General features: G+C 36.6%; 1 long non-coding RNA gene across 1 annotated transcript in view; it reads left to right on the forward strand.

The window, feature by feature from the left end:
• LOC106888212 overlaps nucleotides 1–26,519 on the forward strand; it is a 156,504-nt gene that overhangs the window by 70,168 nt on the left and 59,817 nt on the right. Inside the window, exon 2 of the long non-coding RNA XR_001412063.1 lies at nucleotides 16,984–17,049. This is a non-coding gene — a long non-coding RNA (uncharacterized LOC106888212). The remainder of the gene's footprint in view (nucleotides 1–16,983; nucleotides 17,050–26,519) is intronic.

Here is a 26,519-nt window from a genome sequence, read left to right on the forward strand (position 1 = left end):
GATTTTAATTTACTATATATGCCTATACAGACACATATTTTATATATAAAAGCTTTCAGATGAAAGGTTGCCAAATAAAATAATTGTATTTTTCTCCTATTATTATATTTAATTACCAGAATTTTATATGCATTATTCTGTTATGACTGTAAACTTTAACTTAATTTAGCCAAGCAAATGCAGTAGATTCATTTTTAATCTCTCTTCACATTGTAAATTTTGTTCATGCACTAGAGTGTTACTATATATGTTATATATACTTATCAGGCACTTATAATAAATTACATTTTGTTTTCTTGTATGTCTACAAATTCCTAAATTTGTCGATATAATGATACTCTAAAGTATCATGATACAGGAATTTAGGAATTTGTAGGAATAATGATACTCTAAAGTATTATGATACAGGAATTTAGGAATTTGTAGGAATAATGATACTCTAAAGTATTATGATAACAGTAACATTTCTTTTTGTTCGTTGTGAAATGGCAATCCAAGTCCGTAATTCCTAATCTCATTTCCACCTTGAAGCCTAGTCAGTGAGGGACAGTGTAGTATAGATTCAGGATGAGTTTTGTGGTAGTGTGAAATTAAGGATTTAAGTGCTGTCTGCCTCTCTAAAAGGACGATATCCCTTGATACAGGGATATGATCCAGTGTTTTAAATAAGCAGTTGATAAAACGATTTTACTGTTCAAAAGAGGATTGTGCATGGTATTTTTACAGCAGGTCAGTGTTTCTGGCTATAATTTATGTGAAGTCAAGACAAAATACTTACATGGGTATATTTGAGGCTGCTTTTTTATATCCCCTGTACGTTTTCTCTCTTATATCATATTATGATATGGGATTCCATTGTTTCTTCTGTGACACCTCTGGCATGCAGTCTCATGCTTCCCTTTTAGATACAAGGAATTCTGTGATGTGCAAAGCAGCATAGTTCATTGGAAGTTTTTTTAAATGTTTACTTACACCAGTGATAGAGAGTAGGATGTAGCTCTAGGCCTGAAAAAATGACAGCTGCTCTTCTGTAATTGATTGTGGAAAAAAAAGGAACAGAGCACAGGAAACTGAACTTTAAAAAAAAAATTTGGATCTAGAATGGTTCATTGTACTACACACTGGTTAAACTCCTGGACATTGCCACTTTGGGATAAAAAATAATTCACAGTGACTACAGGAAGAAAAAGGGGAGTTTTCCAAGAATTTGTTCACTTTGGTGGTGTTTTTCTTTGTCAAAATATCCATCCTTCAAGTTGTAGTAGTAGTAAATGTTAAAAATATTTACATTGAAGCTGTTCTAGTTGATGCCTTTACTGTCCTGAATTTTACAAAATCAAATACATGAATATTTAATATTCCTAAATGTTTCCACAAAGCCTTTAGCCACTTTCAGGGTAAAATTCAATTGCCTCTGGCTCACGCTGAAGAAGAGCTTCCCTTTGAAACAGCTATTCTTAGAAAACAGTGCCATAGAGCACAGAGCAATGGAATTGCTATGCATAATGTTAGGGCAATTTCTTTTTGCCTGTAGGTGATATGACCAGCTGACATTTCAGCACAAGGATCCTTCAGAGCAATAGAGAGAATTCGATGTGACAGTGTCTCTGAATCAACCACTGAACTTAAAAAAGTATTCATTATATACACAACATATGTGGTAGCCTCTCACGTAATCAAAGAGTTTTCTCTGTCTTGTTTCCACACATAGCTGTCTCTTTTCTTGCTCTCATTTTTATTTTGACTGAAGCGTACTTAAATGATCACACTTCGCGTGCACACACACACACACTCCCCACCTCCCCTTCACAGGAGCATGCCCCGTGCGTTGCCGTTTCTGGTTCCCCACCTCTTGTGTTTGGGTCAGATTGCTTCTCTTGCCAGCAGTGTCAGCTGGAAGAATATTGTAAGCACGGGAGAGCTAGCAGCTCCCTGCTTCTGAGAGGGTGATAGCACGAAATGTCAAAGCCTGTCCTCATCAGTTTGGATTAAAACTGGATGGAATATTTGGCAAACGCATTAAAGACAAAGCAGAGCATGTTGGAAAACTGCAATTTGAACAGTTAAGTTGGCAAAGGAACTCCAAACAATTTTATTTTTTTTAATGAAGAAAAGTATTAGACAACCTTAGTTATATGGCTTTGTTGACTTCCCATAAAATAAGTCATAAAACATTATATATTTTTTTTGTGAAAATGAACTTCACCTAATGTTCCTGAAAACTGACAATGAAAGGAAGTAATCTTTGGGGTCAAAATTTCAATGACTGGGGTTGAGACAGGTCTGTTCTCCACAACAATAGCTTGCTAGCTCAAGCTCATGGTTTGTTATTTCCAAGTTCCTCTGTGGTTTATTCAAGAAAGTTGATGTGTTCACCTGTTTCCCTAGAGCAAATAATGTCATTTCTGACTGGTGAGGGGCAGAAAAGAGGCAAACCAGCAGAAGTTACTGAAAAGCATGGATTTCCTCCTCTGTGGTTCGAAAATTTGTATTCTGGTTAATACTGTGGTATTTGGGTGAAAAAGGGCCCTTCAGTGAATGGAGATGGTCTCCATTTTATCTCTGAAAAGCAGTGATTGTGCAAGATAGGTACACACCAGTGACTTCAAGTGACAGTCTCTGTAGGAGAACATACAACTGCTGCGACCTTTTAGTCAGCTCCAAATGGGTCACTGATTCACTTTGATTACAGTGTTATTCATTTCCCATGTTCAATAATTTATAGGTTATTTATGTGTTGCATTGTAATAAAGCCATAGCTTTTTTGATCTCTAAGGTGGGTGTTGCTGCCTTTTGTAGAAGCAGAAAGTCTGAAAGTCATAAATGATTACTGTCCTTAACAATCCTTTACTGTACAGATGTTTTACAATAAACCAAGGGGACAGGATATTCTGTAATTTTAATGGCACATCACTTAAAACATCATATAATTACAAGGTGTATATTGGAATAAAAATTATATCTTTGCAGGTTAAGTAAAGAATCACTAATAAAATTGTAACAGACATACATTATACAGCATGGGGTTCATAATGAATAATTGCTAGGTTATTAGTGCTTAACAGATTAAGGGTACTTCCATTTATTACTGTGCTCCACTAAGGATGAGCATTAATTTTTTTTCAAAGCAAATTCACTGGAAACAGACAGTTTAAAATTTATGCTTGTAATGATTGCTACATGGTCCATTAAGACCACCTCTAAGTGAGCTTAATTTGTAGCAGATAAATGTACATGTCTACATATTTTTCAACGTAGTTTATGGTGCATCCTGCACAGCTGTGCCCAACTGATTAAATCCTCACAAAATTTAAATAGGAAACCCATTACATAGACAGTATTATATCCATTTATCATACACACATTTTCAATTTAACTCTCTAAGCCTTTGTGCAGGATATTTTCACTGATTCATTAAATATGTATAGCGAGGCCATTTTCTCTTCTGGTTTGTTTTGCCCTTTTGTTTTCTGGGTTTGTTTGGTGCCTACTTTTCAGTTCTGTCATCCAATAATTAAGAACTTCAGCAAACTGAACATCATCTACAACAATTATCTCAGTAATGATCCTAGATATGACAGTCACATACAATCCTAGATCTAGAGAGCTCTTACCTAGGGAAAAGAGGCAGCGCTATAACCAGTATGTAGGGAAAGGGTCCTAATACCTTTATTTGCCTTCCAGGATGGATTCTGGACTCTGGATTTTTCCTGACACATAGACATGCTAGATGCTGGGAAAGGCTGGGATTACAGATATTTCTTCCCTTTCTCCAACATTTCATGCTAGTTAGCACTGGATATCTCCTGGTTTTGTTTAAATGTTTCCTAGGATCCCATTCTGCACTGTCCAGCTTTATTTTTGCTTTAGGTGTTTTGAGTCTCATATATACCATAGTTCTGAATTCTAGAAATGGAATTAGAAGCATTTGTCCAATTTAAGAGATCAAATTTAGCTGCTCTGAATTATTATCTGAAATCCTTGTCCTCTTATCATCCTTGTCCATAGACTAAATTAAAGCTGTTAACTTCACATGCCTTGAGCCCTATGTAAAATAGATGGTATGAATTCCCTGTCAGCCAAATACTGCTCTACTTGATTCGAGAGCCATAGATCTTTCCCTGGATCGAGTGCTATGGTAAAAGTCTTGATCATCATACTGTGTGGTCTGCTTGGGTGAGCCTCTGCAACTCTGCGTAGCTTTATTAAGCTCTGTAGAGCCTGTGCTACAGAACACTGTAAAATAAGGACCAACTTTTGTTTAAGCTGTAGGAATATCTTTGCTTACCTTAGAGTATCGAAAGGGAAAGATTTTAAAAGAAGAATAACTAATTATTGTTAATTAATTTTTGCGTTCCCATTATTAAATGCCAGAGGCAGATTCTGTACTCTTCTACACAGTGAACAAACATAGAGAACCACAAGGAAGTTTTGATCTCCAAAATCTTCAAGAATTGAAGATTTCCTGTGAAAAGAAATGGCTGTTTTAAATAGTAGTTCTCTGGTATCTGGCTTTGTTTTCTTAACGTGTGTATAAAATTGAATCATATGGCCATTTTTTAGTGAGCATGGGTATTTTAGAGAGAAATTAAGAGAGCTTGGTAATTTTGCTTTTCTCTGTGGTAGCAATAGTGACAATGATTTATTGTAACCTTCTTTTTAGCCTACCTGTGAAGCCATTATGTCCTTAAATGATTTTTCCCCAAGGTTGATAGTGTCAGTCCTTTTTCCACAGGAACACCAAAACTGCTAGATGGATGAATTAATTTGAAAACCTTTCAGAGGAAAATTAGAAACTAGTGTACATTCCTGTATTCTGAAATTTGTTCCAGTGTATTTCAAATTTTGATTATGTATTAACTGTAGGAAATGATTGATTTTTGTTTGATGAAGATGAAATTCTGGTGTAACAGTTTACCAGTTTGCATGATTTTTTCATAGGATTTTGGTGTGGGCTAGAGCTAGCCCTGATGTTCTTCAGATCCTTTCATATGTTTGCTCTGCTCAAGCCCCATGGTTTAGCTTCTCACTTCACTTTTCCTTATTAAAAAGCCAACTAATCTGTAGGAAGCAAATAGGATTCCCAACTCTGAACCCCAAGACAGCAGCCTCTGCTCTCCCAAACAGCCGCACCAGGATTAGGATACGGACAGGGAAGATTGCTTAGAGCTTTGTCGTCCTTGGAACGTAGTGGGAAATGGGCTTCCCAAGTCTTGGGGAGAGACCAGAAGTAAGAGTTTCAGGGAAAGAATGATGTCCTTCATTTGAGGTGCAGGTGATGGAAGCAAACGCTGTTAAAATGTTGAGAAATTCTTTCATTATTCCGGATACTCGGGTGATCTGGTGGTAGTACCTCACCTAGAATCAGCAATGCTGGCTCAGTGTTTCAGGTTTGGTTTTTTTTCTCAGATAAGAAACATATTCTTACCCTAAATGTTCTCTCAGGGTATTCCTGACACCTGACCCCTTAAACAAACACTTGGGGAACCGAATGCCTGTTATAAAATAGAAAAGTATATCTTGGAATAAAACCTGTAAATCTGATATTATAGATGGACTTGATATCTTAGAAGATTAGGTAACACAGGTGGGAACTTAGTGCTTAGGAACACAGATAGCAAACCATGGAAAAATTGTCCTGCATATTCACTTTAGTTCAAATATCACACAGAAATAGAGACTGACTGAAATGGACCATTCTTGACCAACCCATAGGTGAGGTTAGAGTTCTTAAAGACCACTGTGAGAGTTTGAACGTCAGGACCTGTGTCCCAGTTCATCCAGAAACATCTGTTTAAGTGTTCATTTTTCTAATGATCGCTGCCAGTAGGAATCAGTTGTGACTAGGAAAGTGCTGGCTCAAGGGTCTGGACAGTTGGTGGGTTCTTCAAAGTGTGAAAACAACAGGTTTCTGTCATCACAAGTGTGAAAATAATATTGCAAGTGCATATGATATTATTTCCTGATTTCAGGGAGAGAATGTTTCAATGGATAAAGAATTATGGGAAATGAGTTGCTAGTTGATTCTAAATCCATAATGTAAACATGCTCGTTGTTTTGTTTTCTTTCAAAAGTGGGAAACTATTCACTAGGAATATTAGTAGCTATCCAGCATCTGATGATATATTTTGAAGATAAACTCCTGGAAATGCAAACCCATGTCTTTCAGCTATGCACAAGGTTTTGGAGACTTGCTTTTGATACCAATAAATTGTTGACTGTAAGATTCTCATTTATATATAGTCATCACTCCATCTCTATAAAAACAATGTTTGTGCTTGTGATGAAACTGTTCTTTGTGTGTTTAGTGGATAAACATTTTAACAGAATTGTTTATTTAAAAAGGCATAACAGTGCAAATGTATGAACCTGAGGAGGTTTGTGTCACAATCTGTTATCTTGAAACCTTACCAAGACAAACTTACTTCAGGGAAGTCTGTTTTATTTTGCTGCTGGCAGCAAAATGATTAGTTGCAAAATAATCTTACAGAGAGCTGGTTGCTGATTAAAAAAAAAAAAAAGCCTGCTCCCTGTGTCGTACTTTCAGAGGAATCTTCCTCACATGTTTTAAGTTTTGAGGAAAAGCTAATGCATTAATGCATTGTTGTCAAATAATCATTACATTTAAAATTATTAATGTAGCTAATTATAAGTATTTAGGAATTGATCAGCTCTTCAGTTTGAGGTTAACTTTTTTAATAAACAGATGTATCAAAGAGACAAGCTCCCTATCAGAAAATAGAAGACTACATAATCATCTCTGGAATATTTCCAGAGTAATGGGAAGAATAATTGGTAACTGGGTTACTAGAAAGAAAATGACCCTTAGTCCACTGAGGATTTTGAAAGCAATAACATTTTGGGTCCAAATGACATTAAGTACTTAAACATTTCAGTTCTTGGGTGCTTGGCTGTATCGTAGCCACTGTTCCCTCTTACCTTAACCTTTATAGTTTAAATAAATTTATCAAATTACGGCCAATTCAGAAGGCCTTTTAAGGTGAGACTGTAGTCCCAGCAGAATCAGGATCTTGCCTTAAACTGAGCTAAGTAATTCAAGCAAATTCTGTAAACAAAACAAAATTGATATATAAATTAAAACAAATACAGAAAATATTTTCTGCATAAGAAAAGGACAAATGCAGTTAACAGTAGTTCTTAACAATTTTTTTTCAAGCGAGATGTTTGTCATCCCCCAAATGATACCAAATTAAAATACGTTCATGACAGAAGCTGACCTTTGTGAAAATACATTTTGTCCTCAGATGAAGGAGGTTTGATTATCATATAGTTACCACAGCTCACGTAATATACCTGGCTAGGAAAGCAGAAACAATCATGTTTAATTAAACTTTGTTTTGTTTCACTTGAGTTGACTTTATTTAGGTCAAATTGGAAAACATCTTCATGTTTTAACCAAAAAATAAATCTTCAAAAAATAGAAATATATAAATATTGCACTACTGCTACAGAGAAGGTTTGTGCAGCTGTGATTAAGACTATTTGGGGTTTTAGTCCCTTTGCTGTACTTTATGGTGTAACATAATGTTTGTGGGTTGCATCTTATTGCATTAACTGGCAGTGTTATAAGCTGTATTCTTTGTGCTCCTCTATGTGCCTTATGATTTACTTCTGATATTTTTTTCTACAATATTTCTTTTCCTCTCAAAGTATATTGGTACTATTTTAAACCATAACCAAAACATTTCAAGCACTGCTTTAAAACGGGGGAAATTTGAAATGTTTTCATATAACTTCATATTGTGATATTAAACAGATTTAACACAAATTTAATAGAAACATAATAAAAACAACTTCCTCTAAATGTAAATCTCTTTAGAACATGTATTATTCTTATTTAGCTTTAAAACAGCCACTATCTTTTTTCTGTGTTGCTAAACTGCTCTTCTCTTTTTCCAAGTCCTTCTTTAGAAACCACCACCCCTCCTTTTTTTAAAAAAGAAAACCTTAGTGATTGTCTCTCTTATTTCATTCCTTTCTGAATTCTTGGCTCAAATTGTATGTGTCTGGAAGGGTTAGTGAGCTTCTTGGAGTGGACACTCGTCTGTCCTTTTTTAGCTGCTCTATACCATGATGTGCCTACTATTTTGCACCCAGTTCTGGCTGTGTGTAGAGAGCACAATACAGAAAGTACTTTAGATATGCAGTGTGCACAAACACAGCGCATAAACAGGGCTGAAGAAGGTGACCCATAATATCCCACTGGCTGAGCAGGGGGCTGTCTAACGTGGAACAATTTTTGATTTTGCTGTGCTCTGGAGTATAAGTCTCTCTTATCTTACAAGTTCTCGGGTCGTGAACAAATGCACAGAGCTAGTGAGTCTATGAAAATGAAAGGAGAGAAGAGAAAGCAGGAGGGAGGAGAATGAAGAGTTGGGTGAGTGGTAGCAGAAGGAAAATGCTTACAGGTCCTAAGCTTGCAAATTATTTACATTTGGACAAAAAATACACCATTGTGTATAAGGTCTGGATCCAATATTGCCCTTTGAATTTATCAGTTTCCATTTCCTAATTTTTAGTGACTGTGTACTGGGGACATTTGTGGACTTATATACTGGTACTTACATACCCTAACAGCTTCTGGATAATTGCCAGCTGCTGGATATTCTGAATAACTTAATCAGTGCAATGAAGCAATGCAGAGGAGCTGGTATTGGCTGTTTCAATGGTGCAGGCACGTCCAGATACATCCTTCGAGTCAAGAAATGTTCACTGCTGAAGTCCCTTGTGGCCAGTGTCATCTTCTAAAAGACTTCTCAGGGGAAGCATATTCTTACTTCAAGGTCCCGTTGGCGACATGAGCAATTTTTTCTGCTGTATTTTGTGGCTCATCATTTGAATCATCCTCTAAGGATATGCTCTGGGCTGAAATCCTATTTGCACTATTAACTTTTATTCTGTAGTAACTCATTTAAGAACATCAGATAGTCTCTAAATAGGCTTTTTATTAATGTTTGTTCAAAAATAATAAATTCTGTTTCTGTTAAAACAGAATTTTGCAGTCTCTGCAATGTAACCTTGAAATTTCAAAGCTCTTTTAAAGACCTTGCAGAGCCTTCCTGATAGATTGAAGAGTTTATTGTTTTATCAAAGGATACATTCAGAGGAACCCTGATTTTTTTTCAAGTGCTCATATCTTAACCTTACTTGCACCTCAGACTTGAGTTATATAAAAATGTGTAATAAATATATAGTGTATACAACTATATTTATATATTTCAGGAATAGAAATGGCTCACAAAATCTAATTTTTCTTTGAATACTGCCTGCTTAGTTTCAGTTATTTGGGTTTGAATCCATTGTTTTCTCTGATTAATTTTGCAGTATTTTGCAGCGTAGTTTGTCTTTATAAGCATTATGTTTGCAAGCGAGAGGTTATTGATACTTCTTAGTCAGGCCCTACAGAAACACAGCTGTGAGAAAAGGTGTATTTACATGTGCCTGAAGACAACCTGAGAGATTGTGGCTTTCTCATTCTGCTGCCCAGTGTAGGACATGCGCTATTTTGTGAGAGTCTGATGGAGGAGAGCCTGTCATCAGTATTGCTGCTGCCTCTATACCTGTTTTTATGTTCTCTGTTATTACAGAACATTTAAAGGGCTTTCATATACACTGAATAATAATTTCTAAGTATTAAGCAGAAGCTCTAATCTGACTCTTTAAAATGCTCTTGAATCTTGGCCTTTGTCTAGAAGATACAAGTTTTTGGTTGAGGCCTATTTTCTGCATCCAGGTCAAAGGGGCCCAAGGCAGTGAAAAGCTGATGAGAACACCCACAATCTTATGAGAATAGTTCAAATGAAATTGGGCTGGCATAGATGGAATTGAATTTTAGCTCATGGACAGCATCAGTCCTTCAGCTCAATATTTGTTTAAGCCAGACAGAAATCATAGTGCCCATGGAACTGTGTGAGGAGGAGGCATTTTTCTCAATTCACTTTTGTCTAAGTATATACAAAGCATTTCTAACTTTGCTACCAAACACAAATTTAGCTTGTTGTAACAGCTTCCTTGAGCAGTCATGGAGCCCCACTGAAATACATCTCTTGACTGAAAGTTTAACACTGCGTTTCTACTGTTGTAGCCAATATGTTGCTATGAAAACTGTTGGTAAGTACTTATCTGGAATTATTGAAGGACTTGACCTTCTTCTGTGAAGTATTAGCAACATTATTGAGTTCTCTGTTAATAGTGTTTTTGTTATCTCTGCCCTTGTAAGTCCCTTCTTCCAAATGTTACAGCTTATTAGTTTATATGCTATTTTCATTGCAATTATAGCTAGTACAGGAATGTTTTGTTACCTTTTTAACACATTGTCACCATGCATCATTTTTAGATCCTCATTGCTCCTTATTAGAGGTTATTTAAGCTCTCAGCTCTAACTGGATAATGAAGCATGCTTATGATATAAACTAGCAAAAGCTTATGTAAAGATTTTGTTGCATCAGTGACAGTCTGTGGTATTTTATTTGGTGTGGGGGGGGTTTGTGTGTGTCATCTCTGAGGTTAGTTAAATGTAATAGAAATGTACATAAATATCAGACAGCTGGTACAGCCTCTGCTGGAATGACTTAATGAGTGTGCCAGAATATGCAAGGTCTCTGCGTGCTCCACCTAACCTCCGGTATGGTGCCACCTTCTTCTCCTCTGTTTGTTTTCTTCCACTGACACAGATCAAATAGAATAGGATACAATGTGTGAGATTAATAGCTTTGGTTGTCTTAGGAAAACCTTGGGATCCTTAAAAAAAACCTGTTGGAAGATAAAGTTAAGCAGATGAAAATCATTGATGTGGCCCTGAGATTACGCTAAAGAATATCGTTTCATTCCTTTATTTCAATTATTTTTTTGCTGAGATTACGCTAAAGAATATTGTTTCATTCCTTTATTTCAATTATTTTTTTGCTGATGTTTTCTTTGGTGGTCGTGCAGCCTCAGTGTGTATTACCCAACGTCATAATTTGAAGCGTATTTATTACTTTTCACAACATCCTTGCAACATAAAGAAGTATTACTGTTATTATTTATTATCTTCATTAGTTGTAGAGGTTTGAGGCACACAGCCAGCAGACTCCTAGGGAAGACCGTGCTAAGATGAGAATTGAGAACAGCACGTTTGTGGTGGCACAAAGCAATGCCTGAGTTGCTAAGCCATGGCACTCCACACCACTTGTGAATGCAGATGAAGCACTGTACGGGCCTGCCATTGCCTGAGGAGTGCTTATGGGATAGACCTTGTATCCTGCACAGTCGGTGCTGTGTGCTGCACCATGTAGAAGCATTGCCTTAAAGCACCATTAGTATCAACTTTCGTGTTCTGTGGCCTCTGAGTCACTGAAACTAGATTTGGAAATGGGATCTGTGTCTCCTGAGTCCTACGTTAAGGTCCTAGACCATTTTTCTTTTCATCTCTACATGTAAGCTAATTTCAGTTTGGTTTTCATCTGTCAGGGATTTATAAACATTTAAGGCCTCTATTCAAACTCTTTCCTTTCTCCAATTACAGATTTCTTATCCTGTATATTTTGGGAATATACAGAAACCTGCTCTTTGAAGGATCAGCCTCTGATTAGTTTGTTTCACATTTATATCTCCTGCAAGCAAAACTTACTCTTCCACCACAGAATTAGAGGGTGGACACTGTGCTGCTTCCTAAACCAACGCAGCACTGAAGTGTATTGGCAGAACAGAAACCTGCTCCTTGAAGGATCAGCTTCTGATTAGTTCGTTTCACATTTATATCTCCTGCAAGCAAAACAAAAATGGAGGTTACATTTTTGAGTTGAGGATAATGCCACGGCTGAGACACAGAACTGTCTGTTGAGGACGTGCTGTACATAGACCCACGTGATGACAGGGTCTAAGCCCAGACAGCGGTACCCTTTTGGCCTTTAAAAGTGAGGGATATCCACAAATTATTTCTGCCCATTTATTTGCAATGATTTAATTCATTAACACCTCAGTGTTCTTCCTCTCTGTATTCAGGAGCAAGTGGCTACTACAGATATGGACTGAATTGTGTGATTCCTGGCCTGTATTTTTTTCTGAAGGGAAATCTGCAGAATGAACCGGGGACTGAGGCATTGCAATTCCAAAAGGCTTTACTTAAAAAAATCCAAGTAAAGCATGGAAATTAGCTGGTAGCTCTTCCCTGCTGTGCTGTGGGTAGGTGGAGCAGTCACATTTAATTGAAGTAAGGTCGACTGGCCAGAGGATATACCAGCCTGTGCAAAATATTGACAAGTAAGCTGGTGTATACAGGTGGTCGTGTGGCTTCAAAGGGTGCATCAGTTCTTTTAGTCTGACAGAAGGACATAGGGATTAAAATTACATACCCAAACATTATGAGAGACAGAGAGTTCAGGGTATATGGTTTCAGAGCGCTCTGGAGCAATCTAAATCATCTTTGTATACTATTCCTTAGTATTTAATTTTTTAAAAATGCTATAGTGGTAGTTTACACTTTAGGACAGTTAGAATGTTTATGAAATATTACAATATTTAATTTTTAAAGTATTTCCAAAAACATAATTACTATCACTCTGAGTCAATTCTGTCTGATTTTGCTGAAAAATAGTGACTATATGTGAGACTATACTTTTTTTTATCATTGTTAGAGATGTCGGTGGATTTCCTGGTATATAACTAAAAGAAAAATGTGGCCATTTAATTCTGCAAACAGCAATAAAAATAGTGAACTCCGGAGGGTATGTATTTGGAGTATGAGTAGTTGATTTTTCTTTTAAATTGGGTTTATAGACTATTGTTAGTAGCATTGTTTCCTTTTTCATTGCATCCTTGAGAGTGGGTGTTTACAGATGCACTGTTACTAGAGCTACTTATTGTAATATCCTTTTTGAGTAAAGTCAGGCAGCCTGTGCTAATTGCTGTACAGAGACACTCTACGATGTAATATACAACGTCACTTAAGCCCTGTTCATAAAGACCTGAGTTTTTTCAAATGTTCAGTGCATTACAATAAGTTTTGGTTTGGGCTAAATTGCGCTATTGATTTTTTTGTAATTAGGTTTTAATGAATTGTATTCACTGAATTGTACGTTTGTCAAGGGACTTCAGAGATTGGATTGTGATCATTCATTTTATTTATTTATTTTTATTGTGTCTAACGGTAGAGAGCTCCTGGAAATCTTTTCTAGAAATCAGTAACTTTGATTTTTGTGTTAGCTTCTTTAAAGTCCAGCACCTACTTTTCTGTTGTATAATATTCATAAAATATGTAAAATTTTAGGAATTTGGCTTGCCTAAAAGCTCTTGAAATAATCCAGCTCTTAGAAAATTTTTTTCTTTCTGTTTGCTCCCCTAGACCATTTAGGTTAAACTGCTTGACTGAAATTGGTCAATAAGGGTTTTGCTGGACTTCTGCGCCTTTACAGTTACTTGTATTTGTATTAATCTCTATCACTGGGCACTAAAAAGCTGCTTTTCCTTGTTGATGCTTAATCAAATATCATAGCAGCAGATAATCCCTTGTTCTGATTAAGTAACATGCGCTGTGTTCTTTTCCATGAGCTTTTCTTATACTGTTTTATTAAATTATGTGCTTTAGAAAGAGAAACACATGTTCTACCCCAGCCCCAAAGTACTGATTAAATGGTACTTATACAGCTTAGTTTATTCTTGAAGGGCCAGAGGTACCTGCTGTAACTTTGTGTAATTATGACTACATTTCACTCTTCTAATGGAAAATCACATCTTTTCCTGAAGTTGTTGAGCAGTTTAAAAATCCCTATCTTTAATTAGTGATTTCTGTATCAGTGTGCAAGCTTTTCCTTTCTCATCACCTTTGCTAATATATACTGGACTTTCCACTGTGCTGGACGGCAATCATGAATAATTTTTGCTGAGCAGAGTCCTGGGTCAGCATGGTTTTCTGGAGAGCTGGAGAAGGGAGCCTGGCCCTCGGTCAGTAACCCCTTCAGGGCAGGACAACAACCGCCTTTCACAGAGTCTGCTCCTGATCACAGTTGGCTTTTGTAGGGGAGGTGCTGAACATCTCACTGCACTTGAGAGGGCCTTATCTTTCATAATGCGATTACAGCTAATCCCAACAGCAGTCCTCCAGGTTTATCACTGTATGAGACACCAGTTTTTAATGAATACAAGTATGCTTAGATATGGGGCTGGATGCTATCTCAAAGCAGTTGTGGGGCTCTGCTGGAGTCTTTGCAGACCAGAAGCTGCCTAACAGTGTTAGAAAGGTCTGAGCCAAAGCTAACGTATCCCAGAGAGACGTGACGTATTAGCTTGACTTAGCTCTATAGCTTCTGGGTTGGAATTTTTGGATGTAAAACTGATTTTTAATACAAAGAAATAGATGTACAACTGCCTGCACGTGGCTGGACAGATGTACCTTCATGTTTTCTTTGATGCTGACCTACTGTATGACCTTGAGTAAATAAGTGACTGATCTCTCTGTGCTTTTGTTCTTTCTGCATATTTTTATTCTACCTTTTGGATTCAATCTGTAATATTTCAGCCTTTCATATCAAAAAAGCAAATCTTTCCTAATATATTTTACCATTTTTGTCATTGACCATTCCAGCATGTGTTTTATTCTGTATGATTTCCACTTGCTTAGGCCAGAATCAAGTCAATTCAGACACGAAAATATGCACAATAATTCTATCTTGCCATTTTTTATGATTTAATTTCAATAAACATGTTCATCTCCAGGATTTTTATCTTTCTAACTAAATATTAGACATAACTTCAATTCCTTGTTAGATTTAACCAGTAGCCTGGTGAATTTATGGTGCTCCCCTTAAGCTATGAGTCTGTTGTCTCTTCCAGAACTACTTGGGCATGAGGGCCTGTATTGGGCAATTAAAAAAGACACAGAGCTATTACAACTGTGCCTGAATACTACTTCTGAATTTGTGCACAGCCATTTCCACCCAGAAATATGCACTTTGTACATGTGGCTGTGCTGTTTAGTGCCAACAATTTAGGTTTATGGTATGAATGCACCTGCGTGTAAGACTTGATTTTAATATTTGGTCATGCAGAACTTTTCTTTTTAATTAGGTTGTCTTTTTTTCCCTTGGATAAAATTTGCATATGCATATATTTGCATATTTTATGTGTATTTTTAGAAGTCATCACTGTAAATTGAACTTGTAGAATGGTAAAATACAGCTTGGGTATACCCAAATATGTAGCTTATGTAAATATAAACAAGGATATGTATCCCAAAGAGAAAAACTCAGAAGGTCTGGCTAAAACGTGGAAAATCTCTTTTCCCTTTGGCTAAGGAAGATAAGCAATTTCGGATCACAAGAATGTGCTTTGGCAAGGGGGTTGGACTAGATGATCTCTGGAGGTCCCTTCCAACCCCACGTGATTCTGTGTTCTTCCTGATGATTTCCTCTGAAAAAACATTATTTTCTTTAAATTACAGGTGTTTTTGTTATTACTCTCAGAATATTTAATACTGATATTAATTTTCTCTTTTTCTCCCTATGAAATATTTTACTAACAGTATTGGTTGTAATCATAGTGTAAGAGGCATTTGTGCAAAATAGTGACAGGCTTTTTATTTGTTGAGAGATTAGTAGTTGTTTACAGGCAGTGCTGGTAACAATGATTGTTTTTCTTTAGAGCATCTTAGTGCAATGTTAGTAATGGCATGTATGAGTCTCTGGGGCAAGACATGGAGAGGAGAGGAAATATTTGGAGGCAAAAGCAGATATTTCCAGATAGACAGCAGCCTTCTTGTCTCCTCTTAGAAATATATCTTACCTTTGTCATAAGTACAGTTTACAGATTCCTTTCCCTGTGACAGCCTCCTTCAGTTTAAATCCATGCAGTCTAGCAGGACAACACCAATCAGCTACAGCAAGGTTAATGGGATATTTAGTGAAATAAATAAATATTACACACAAGCAACTCATTCTGCTCAGTTGCACTGAATGAATTTCCAAATGAGCTAAGCCTGAGTTTGTACATGCACACTTTTTAACTCTTCCTACTGAAAACTGTCTAAGTCTGATGTCTTAAGTTCAATGGTGTCAATAAAGTGAAACATGTCAGAACGAAATTGAAAAGAGGATGAAAGTGGTAGGAAAACAATGGAGCAATAAGTAAATATAGAAGGAAATTATTTCCCAATAAATAAAAACTAGAATTCATAGAATTTAAAAAGTTCTAAGTAAACGAATTTACTTATATCATTATCTTGGCTGTCCCTGTGTCAATACATAATAGTTCTTTTCAGCAAATTTCCAAGTGTTTAATCCATTTTAAAGTATCTTAGATGGATGACAGGATTTCACAAACTCCCTTAGATTGTTCCACGGTCAGATGCATCCAACTATTTGCATTTTCTTTCCAAGTTCAGCCTTTGCTCTGTTTCATCCTATTATTCCTACCCGTTGGACAGCATTACATATTTTATTCCTGTTCTTGATATGTGTGTCCTTCAGAGACTTAAGGATGCTTATCGTTGATCCCTCACCTTAGAAATAGTTAACGAGAGAAAAAACTGCTTCAATAGTACAAGATTCAGTGGATACAACTTTTTTTACTGCTGGATATAGCTTTCTTAAACTGCACTTCAGTGTTGAGGCGAAATATAAGAGGAATTAAAATATGCATTATTTTTTCCCCTTAATTCTGGAGTTAAAGTGGACTTTTTAATTGATTTGATCTTTTCAATTAGCTTGTGTTACAATGGTTGGATCAGACTGGGCACTTTAAATATATCCAAAATGTAAAACTTTTCCCGCTTGGGGGGTTAAAATGCCCTCTTAACTGCTTACTTATTTCTGCTTGATCCTGTGTCACCAGGGGACCATGTCCACCTCATCTCCAGGCAGCAGATACTGAAATTGTTTTCTACAAGAAATGTTGGAGTTATTTACAGCACACATATATTGCTTTGTTGAGAGTATAATTGTTTCTTACCATCAGTGATTTTTCTTTTCCTTTTGTTCTACCTTCTAGTTATCAATGTTGCTGTTTGTCTTGGAATTGCAGATTTTCCATAAAAGAAAGCCTGGTTTTGTTAAGGTAAGTGAACAAATCCATATTAGATTGCAAACATTCTTGTGATAGGAACGTTGCTTTTATCTTTGACACTTTGTGTTGCTGTTGTCTGCTTGTGTGCGTGAGTCTGCTCCGTGGTGAACACCTATACCCAAGAATTATTAAGCTGAAGAGTGCATAAACAGCAAACAATGCTGGTTGCCTATAAAACTAGCTTCAGAAAGGAAATGTATCAGAGCTATCAGCAAATATTTCACCAAGATCTCACAAACTAAACATTCAGATAAATATAATTTGTGTAGATTTCTGAAACAATGTTAGATAATGTTATAACTAGCACAAAAGCTGAACGCTGATGATTCTGTGTATAACCTCTTATACAAGAATATATCTTATATAAGGATATATTTTATTCATTTCTCATATCTCCTTCATTTCTAATTCTGAGTACTTCTGTTTCATTTCCATTCTTCTTTATGCCATTAAATGGAATGTCATCATACTGTCAAAATACAGACTATTAATAAAGAAAAGAATTGAAGTTACTTGAATAAGGCTAAACAAATAACATCCCGTCTGTGACTAGCTAATTAGGTTTTTTTTCTGCATGTCTATTTGGTCATTAGTGATGCTTTATTTTGCGTCTGTTCTCTATCTCTATATTTATTAATACTGAACATGTGATACCCACCGTCAAATCTGAAACTGTATTCCTTACCTGTAGTGGGTTCAGTTCTGGTTCAGGCCAATACTGTTTCAAAAACATGCTTTTGTTGCCCTGAACTTGCTAAAATTGCCTTGTGTCAGTAGAAAGTGCCAAATGGTGCTAGGACCTCAAGGAGCCCTTTGCACCTCTTAGTTCCTACCAGTTGTGTTTCCAGTATAGCGGCATGGCTACCTTTCCCTTCCCTAAACCTGGCATGGGGAATTGAGGAACTAGATAGAAAGAGTTGCAGTGCTGTTACTGTAGTACAATTAATGACAATTCTGTGGGATGGCAGGAGAAGAGGTGGAAGCATGCTTAGGGGGCTATCTCCTGAAGCGTACACACCTACAGAAGGAGGACATAGAAAAGCACTGCAATGGACCGTTTAGGGGAAGTCTGGATAATAAGGCCATGCTGGTAGGAATAACAACCTGAGAATATATCAGGGTGGTGTTTTCATTAGAGTTGGCCCTTGGAGAAACGGTGGCTTGACAGAAGCAAGCAGTCATGGTGAAATGCTCGTGATTAATAAAAAGGGGAGAGAAAAGAAGGAAATAGAGGATTGAGAAGCCGTGACATAAAACTGGTCTATAGATTTTAACAGATGCAAACAGTGAACTTGAATAGATCTCGTGTAGATGACTGCTATCCTAAACTTGCTACTAGTAGTGCTTATTTTTTCATTTTGTTCTGTTTCATTTCAGTAAAGACTTCTATTCCTATCTGAGAGTAAATAATTGATGATTGTTTTGGTGAGACTTCTAGACTCCTGAAATAAGTCAACATATTATAGTAAACATAAGTTTACTGTCCTTCAGTAAGAAAGAACCAATTTCCTTTTTGATGTTATTACTGTACTCTGATTATATGATTGTAACTCTTGCAATCACAAGAAAGAGTTAAGAACGCCACTGAAGCTTTGCCTTTTTAGAGAAAAGAATGTAACAGTATAGAATATTTAGAGAAATGTATTCTGAGGGAGTGGCATAAATGTTACTGGCATTATATCTGGAAACATAAAGCAATTTAGTAATTACTGTCCCAGCACGGCTTACATTTAATATATTAATTGTATTAGCATACATCAGGTATATACATGGAGACCTCAAAGTCATCTCTGTCAGATTTCATGAATCTATGAGTCAGGTAAACATCTGCAGCCAGTGAAAAAGTGTGCTTAGTCAAGCAATTTTTCAGGACTGCATAAAAACTGCTTCTCACAAACCTTCCCTGTTAATTGAGCCAGGACATAAAATAGCATCTGCAAATGTTTCACTCTTGATCCCAAAGCAAGGAATCATTGCTAGGCTGTTAGCAGAGTACACCTTGAATGTGGTCTGTCCAGAAAATCAATACAGCAGACAACCAAATACAACAGTTTTAAATACTTGGGGTAAGGCTGACTGATAAAGTCTGGATTAACCTTATAATTGTCGAAACCAACTTTATCCTCAGTAAAATATATATATGGTTGTTGCAGAAAACAGTGGTATTCTGGCAGTAAAAATCAGCATCTGTCCAAGGCTGTCTGCAAAAGGCTTCTCTTTTCAATGCTGAGGGTTTTTGTCTTGATAAAATTAATGGTGATTGTTAATGATTTTCATAGCAGCTACTATAAACCTGAGCTAAAGTACCATGAAGAATATAGGGAAGTTGGTAAAAGTAAATATCGTGTCAGATGGTCTTCACCTGAGCCTAAGCACAATCCCCATTTTTTTAATTGTTCAAAAGTAGCTGGGGATTCAATCACTGCTTGCTGTTTGCCACCCACCTCTCTGGACAGTGCAACCAGTATTAGAAACCCTCCTCTATAGTTACAAGAAGCCATAAAGATCTGAGCAGGCAAAACACATGGTACAATGTCTTTTTCATTTAGGTATTTGAAACTTTAGAAATTATTTTAAACAACAACCTGAAACACACTAACACTAAAAACAATGTTTGTCAGAAAGAAAGTTTTGCCTAAACAATTTAGATTTCTACTAATAAACATATTCGAAGGTGTATATTTAGCTATGTAGGAAAGATTGGTACAGGCAAATAATTTGAACACTATATTGACTAAAAGTTGCTCTTATTTTGCTGGATCCTTAGACAAATTCATGTGAACTGCTTGTATAGGCTTGCTGAGTTTTCTCCAGCAGACACAATGACAGTAATCTCAGGACAATATACTCGTGACATAATTAAAACATCCATTTCAGGAATTCCCCAACAAGTCCCAACTGGCAGTATCATTATCACTTGAACTAACTTTGCTATTTAATATTTTTTTATATGAAGAGATCACGGTCATGTTCCTGTCTGATTTGCTGAATGTCTATAAGCATTTCACGTGTAAATGGTCTTCAAGTTACTTGTGTGTGAGTTACAAGTTAATTGTGACAAACAGTAAACCTCTAAGGGTAATCCATCAGCAAATTAAAGAGAAGGGTTTAAAGACTTTTTTTTGGGTAAATACAGAGTATAGATGATGGAGAAAGCATCTATTTTTGCAGATCGTATTCCTTTTATGTGAATATGACTGCTGTAACTTTTTTTTTTTTCCTGATGAGGTTTCTGAACTATAAAATCTTTCCAGTTTTCCTCTTGCATTGTTGAGCAAGGATGGTCAGCATCCCTCCTTCCATCTCCTCCTCATCTGGATCTTTTCATCTATTATCACATTTTGTAGCCTGCACTTCTAGCACTTCCTTGCTACTCTATTAAAGGCCAAACAGAAGACTCAAATAAGTCTGGAGAAAAGTAGTCAGGTCATCTAGTTTCTTCTTTGCACTGACTTTTGTTCATCAGTTGAGTTACAGCTTTATAGACAAGGCAGTCTAATTAGGTACAGAGAACATCATCCAGGAGAAAATGCTGTACTTCAATTTTAGTGAAGTATTATGGGAGTCTTAGTTTTAAACACTTCATTTGCCACTATTAGGACAAAAAAAAAAAAAAAATCTAGTTCATGTGAATCAGCATTTTAGGAAGTTTCTTTTTGAGAAACGAAAACCTAATGTGCAATGTGTAGACAATGAGTAGCCAGAATATTGAGTGGTATTTATTATCTTCACATCCTTGCTAGTGAGTAAAGAGATACTGAAGATGACAGACTCACAGCAGTTGTGAAAGGAATAAAAATGTTCCCAGAGAGTTTTACTTTGTTGTATGTACTAGATTGTTTTAAAAATCTGTATTGAATTTCTAAAAGCAGCATTTACAGCAAAATAAAATTCACTTTTATGATACAAAAAAGTCTGATGGAAAACCGTAGAAAATCCAAGAGCATTTCAAAAGTAACTGTCTATAACCAATAAATATTGCGAAAAACCATAGAAAATCCAAGAGCAAGTAACTGTCTATAACCAATAAATATTGCTTTCTTAAAATTGGAGACACTTCTATTTCACTCCAGCTAGATGGGGCTCTACATGAACTACTGGAACTCTCATTTGTGTTTTCTTTCCATAAAACCAGTTAAATGTTAGTTTTTATTCATCTTAGTTCTGAAGTTGAATTATTTTTTTCTCCTGTTTCCCATGATACCTGCAGAACTAAAAGCACTGGCAATGTTAATGAAGAGGAATAAATACGAGAATTCTTAATTATATAGACTGAAATTTATGCTTCTATTTTTAGAGGAACTTAGTGAATGAGGAATTGACTTTTTTTGTGTCACAAATCTGCACCTTCCTGCTTTTGATTTTGTGGTGTATATTTTTTAAATCACTGCTTGAAAAAGCTCTGTTTTAAATCTCTAAAGTTCTCTTAAGAGGGGAAAAAATGCAGATTCAGACCCTCACTAAAATTAGCGTGCATGACCTTGGGCTTTACCTGATGTACTTACATTTGGGATGCATCGGTTTGCCCTGTCCCAAAGGAAGATGTTTAAGATATGTCAGAGAAATTATCCTCTAGAAACGCCCATTTCTTTCCATTGACTGTAAAGGGATCCCAGGCAGGTCCCTCAGATACAGATGTCTGCGTAGATTCCGACACTTAGCAGACAAGTGGAAATCCTCCCCCTTTCCTGCTACCCTTCCTATGTCTTTCTCTTGACTTCAAGGACTGAGCTCTAATCTTTTATCCTCAATTAATGCAGGAATGGAAGGATGATTTTCATTTGCTTTCCACTTCTATTTTAAGAAAGGAAACAATGGTTTTGTGAGAAATCTGGAGTTGGTTTATGCTAGTGCTCAATTATGCATTATTTAGACAAGGGTAAATATTAGGATTTGAGAACCCAGCACAAGAGTAATAGATTTTTCTTTAAGGAAAATAGCCTATTTGCTTTACTGCCAGGCATTGACTGTTTCAATATGTTCAAGCCTAGAAGGCTGAAAACAACGACGCAGATGTGATTCACATAGGGCTCACCAGCATGGTGCTTCAGTGTGCTGCCTTGTTGGAAAGCTTCCAGGGGGGTTAGGGAAAGAACATACTGAAGAAATGCAAACTGTTATTTAGCCAATTAGTTGGGAAAATATGTTTTTTCAGCATGATTGGAATTAGCTTTGTTCATTTTTATTTGTTCTCATCAAAATTTCCCCACACAGAACAAAATATTTAGTCACAGAGCTGTTATCTGTAGTTAAAATGGTTATGTATCAATCTGAAGAAGTTTTAGAATAGCTGGTTTATTAAAGGGCTTACGTGTCTCCTAGGTGACTGTAGGAACAAAATGGAAGCACACTGCATAATAACAAGGGAAATCCATTATTGTTTCAGTGATGTAGTATTGGAGCCTTGGTCATGTTTCGTACGTGGAACTTACTTGACTATTTTAAAATTGCAAATCCTAATTACAAGACTGTACGTATTAGATTCTCCTTTCCTGGAACAGGATTATCAATGTGTTGGGTTTGGGGAGAGGGCAAAGAGGCCGTAGGAAAAGTGCTCCTCAGTGATGTTGTTCTTGTGTGATCTTCCTAAGAACTGATGCAACTGAAAGACAGACCAATGTGAAGCTATTTTTAAAAGTGTAATTAAGTCATCTGCTTTTATGTAAAACTAAGATGTATTAAGGTTTTCTCAGTCTTTAGATGAATCTATTGTCGATGCAAAAATTTGCAGATGAAAATCAAAAGTGGTTTTACAGGGAGGACCTTCCAGGCTTTCCACATAGTAATGAAATATGATACAAAGCAGCACAGTGTCAATAAATCTACAGAATAAAGGTCAGGTTTACATCGATGGACAGAGCTGGCAAATACATTTGTTCCTGCAATGTCTGTGTTTTAAATGCCACCCTCTGATGAACCTAGTGCAGAAATACACTTTCGAGTTTGATGAGATGTCAGTTTTGTTCAGTGCTGATCAAATACGATGAATGAAAGTGAAACAAGAACAAAAATATTACTTCTGTCATTTATTTTTTATGCATTACAGGAAGTGGGTCAGTCAGGGAGATTTCTCTTAAACAAATAGCAATCACTGCACAATATCACCCATTGATCTGTTTCACAGCAGGCAATAGCCTTTTTGTCAGAAAGGACATACAATTCAAATACCACAGAACAGGTAGAAATGTCCATGACAGGTTAAAAAAGTATCTTCCCCTCCTTTTACTTGCCAAGCCATCCTTTTCCACAAATCAATCTAGGCTGTGGAGGCAGGACATCGCAAAAATACTTCCAGATGTACAGCGAAGGCAGGAATTCTAAAAAGATGTGTAACATAAATATTGCCTGAAGTAAAGGAAAATTAGCATTTAGCAAAAATAATTTGTTTTCTATGATGTAAGCATATGATAAATAGCCAGTGAATTGGCAGTTGTGTGAGCCAAACTGTTATTTTGCCTAACTGTAGCAATTTGAAGGCCCTGTGCTTAGGCTGAGTGATGCATCCTAGCACTAATTCATCTTCTTCAGAAAATGCTATCAAGTGCTAGAGTCCATGGATCCAATAGTAAATGTTTGTTTAAAAAAAAAATATTTTGTGGATAAACTGTTCTGAAAATGTGACACTTCTCTTTGCACTTAATTTGCTTGTGAAATTATTTTTAAGTGTTTAAATGCAATATCCTGCTTTGAGTGATTCTAAGCAACTTTCATGTGTCTGAAATGAGGCAGCTAAATTCAAATACATGCATCTAAATAAGTGGCTTGAATTCCTGAGTATTTTATGACCTGCGTGGAGGTAAATGTTATTTCCAGTTTATCACCTACATGTCAGCACAGCTAAAAAGCAATACAAGAAATCTTCTAATAGAATTTTACAGTCAAATATGAAACGTCTTCTTTATATGAGTTATTTATTGAAATAACTGAATTACTTCACTTTGCTTGACAAGTTGTCTTGATTGATCATAAAATTCACAGATTATATCTTCTTCTGAAGATGTGTATTTTAATGCAGTGGCACCCACAAGGAGAACTGTTTTGATTTAATTCAAAAGACTTTTGTCTATTGCTTTGGCATATTATTTATGGAGGTCAAATAAAAAAACCCCTGTAAATCATAATGATTGTCTGAAATAAGCATTCCTCTAGTAATGAACTGAGATGTGTAAGAAATACTGAGAACCTCTCACCTCTGGCTGAAATCTGGGTTTACAGGTAGCCTGTAATCTTTGCTTTACCATTTTCCTTTTTAGAGGCAAGAATAAGCCTCACTTTCCTCCTCAAAAGTGGGGAGGAAAATGGTTATAGGAGCAAGTTAAAATAAGGAGAGAGACACCTACATGCCCATGGCTGATTTGTTCCTTCTCTGTCCACTTGTTGGATTATATGCAAATATTTAAGTATTTACCATTCAATATAAAACGACCGCAGATCTTAACCATGGTAACCATTGTATCACTTGCTATTTAGTATACTTGTCTTACCCTAGCAATGCTGAGAAATACCATTAAAAGAAAAACATGTATTGAAGGCTTCACAAGTGTTGATTATATTGTATAAGGTTTTCAGGAAAAAAAAATTTCTATGTATAATACACTTCATATTCTCAGCAGTTCTCCAGCTTCTCAGAATCTTTTTTAAAACATGTAGAGACTACAATGACAAGGGAAAATTTGAGAATTACTCTCGTAGCATGGCAAATCTAGAGCTTATGGGAATGACTTCTTTTTTCTTCTATTCTTTCTCTCCACTGTATTGTAAGAACACATTACCATTTGCATTAAACTCTATAACCTATAAAAATTAAGTTATATTGGGATTTGGGGATTTAAGCTATGCTTTTCATTATGAGCACTCTTATGTGATACCTTATAGTATATTTACTTATACAGCAGTATGAAATGGATTTGCAAATGAAAATAAATACCTAACATTTTAGGCCAATATTACAAGATATGTATTATTATACACACTTGCATTTAACAGTGATACCACAAAAATGAGACAAAGCCTGATTTTTTTTAAAGCTTTATGCATTTCATCCTGAAGATCTGCTGTGAAATTTGTGTTCTGTAAATGAGAGCCAAGAGAGACACTCTTTCCATTCTTTAAACCTTTCAGCTACTGCTCTGTTGGTACACCCCAAAAATCAGAGGACGTCTGTGTAATGGTCTTGCATATAACCCTTGTTTGGCACATTTGTGTGGGGGTTGGCTGTCAAGGCTTGGAGCACATCCCCTCCATCTGAGGGGACAGCTGCCTGAGCTTGGGGGCCAGCTTTAGGTAGCAGGGTGGGTGGGTGGCTGTGGAGAGAGATGTCTAAGGAGGCCATCCCACCTCCTCACCTGGGAGCAGTGTTTTAAGCTGAGGCTTTTGGCATTGGTCTCTGTGTGATCTGTGCTGCAGCCATGCCTGTGTCTGGCTGATCTGGACCCTGTCCCAGAGACTTGATTCTCTGCCTTGAACTTGGACCCGTTTGGTGATCTGGACTCTTGGCTAAACCTGGTTTCCCTCCCTGGGTTTGCTCTGCTTGCCTTGCTCTGCTGTGGTAGGACTGCCCTTTCATCTGTGAAACCTCTGTGGCTGCCTGCCTTGTTTCCACAGGGAGTTCCAGGCTCAGTTTACCCTCTTGAAGCAGCACCTGACCTGGCTGCTCAGCCACACTAGAGAGGTGAGGGGGAGCTCTCAGCTCCAAATTGTAAATGCAGTGGGCAAAGCAAACCTGAAGAAGACTAGACCCCATTTACCTTTTTTTTTTTTTCTTCTATTTCTTCTTACCTTTTTACAGCTCTCTCTTTTGACCAACTTGAAGATTAAGTACCCAGTCACCGAGTAAATGTAAATTGTACCAGAGGAAGAAAAATAATATCTTTTTCCTATTTGGTGAGGTATAAGACTCACTGGGAAAACAGGAAGAAGTAAATCATGTGTATTGCACATAAATGACTGGCAAATTTATGTATACCTAATTTCAGATCAACTTTTCTACAGCTGCAGGCTGGATGGAGACCTCCCACATACATACCAGACATCCTAATGTGATATCCTTCATGTGAAAGGAGGATCAGCTACATTTTCTTCTTCTGAAACTGTCTCTCATATCTCTATTAGATCACTGGTCTGTCTAAAGCACCTTCCTTCCCATCATATATAATTGACCTTTTTACTAGTGACAGAGAACAGATAGGCAGTGTTAAGGGAACTTTGTATATCCACACAGACTTTTAGCTGTATTCTCTTTTATGCTTGCAGAGAAAGCAGCTGGTGTTTCAGTGACAATGAACTTAGTGGCTATCTTCAGGGCATATTAATGTTTTTGAATATTTTGAAGAGAGCAAACATTTGATAAGCATGCAGTGAACTATCCCATGGAATTGTTCTTGCAGTGGTAAATAATTTGACTCACCTTTGCTGACTAAGCAGTTGTTTTTATATATGGTTTCCAGTTGTACTTTATAAAT

Source organism: Calidris pugnax, unplaced genomic scaffold, assembly GCF_001431845.1.
Source record: "Calidris pugnax isolate Ruff unplaced genomic scaffold, ASM143184v1 scaffold28, whole genome shotgun sequence".
Classification (NCBI taxonomy): domain Eukaryota; kingdom Metazoa; phylum Chordata; class Aves; order Charadriiformes; family Scolopacidae; genus Calidris; species Calidris pugnax.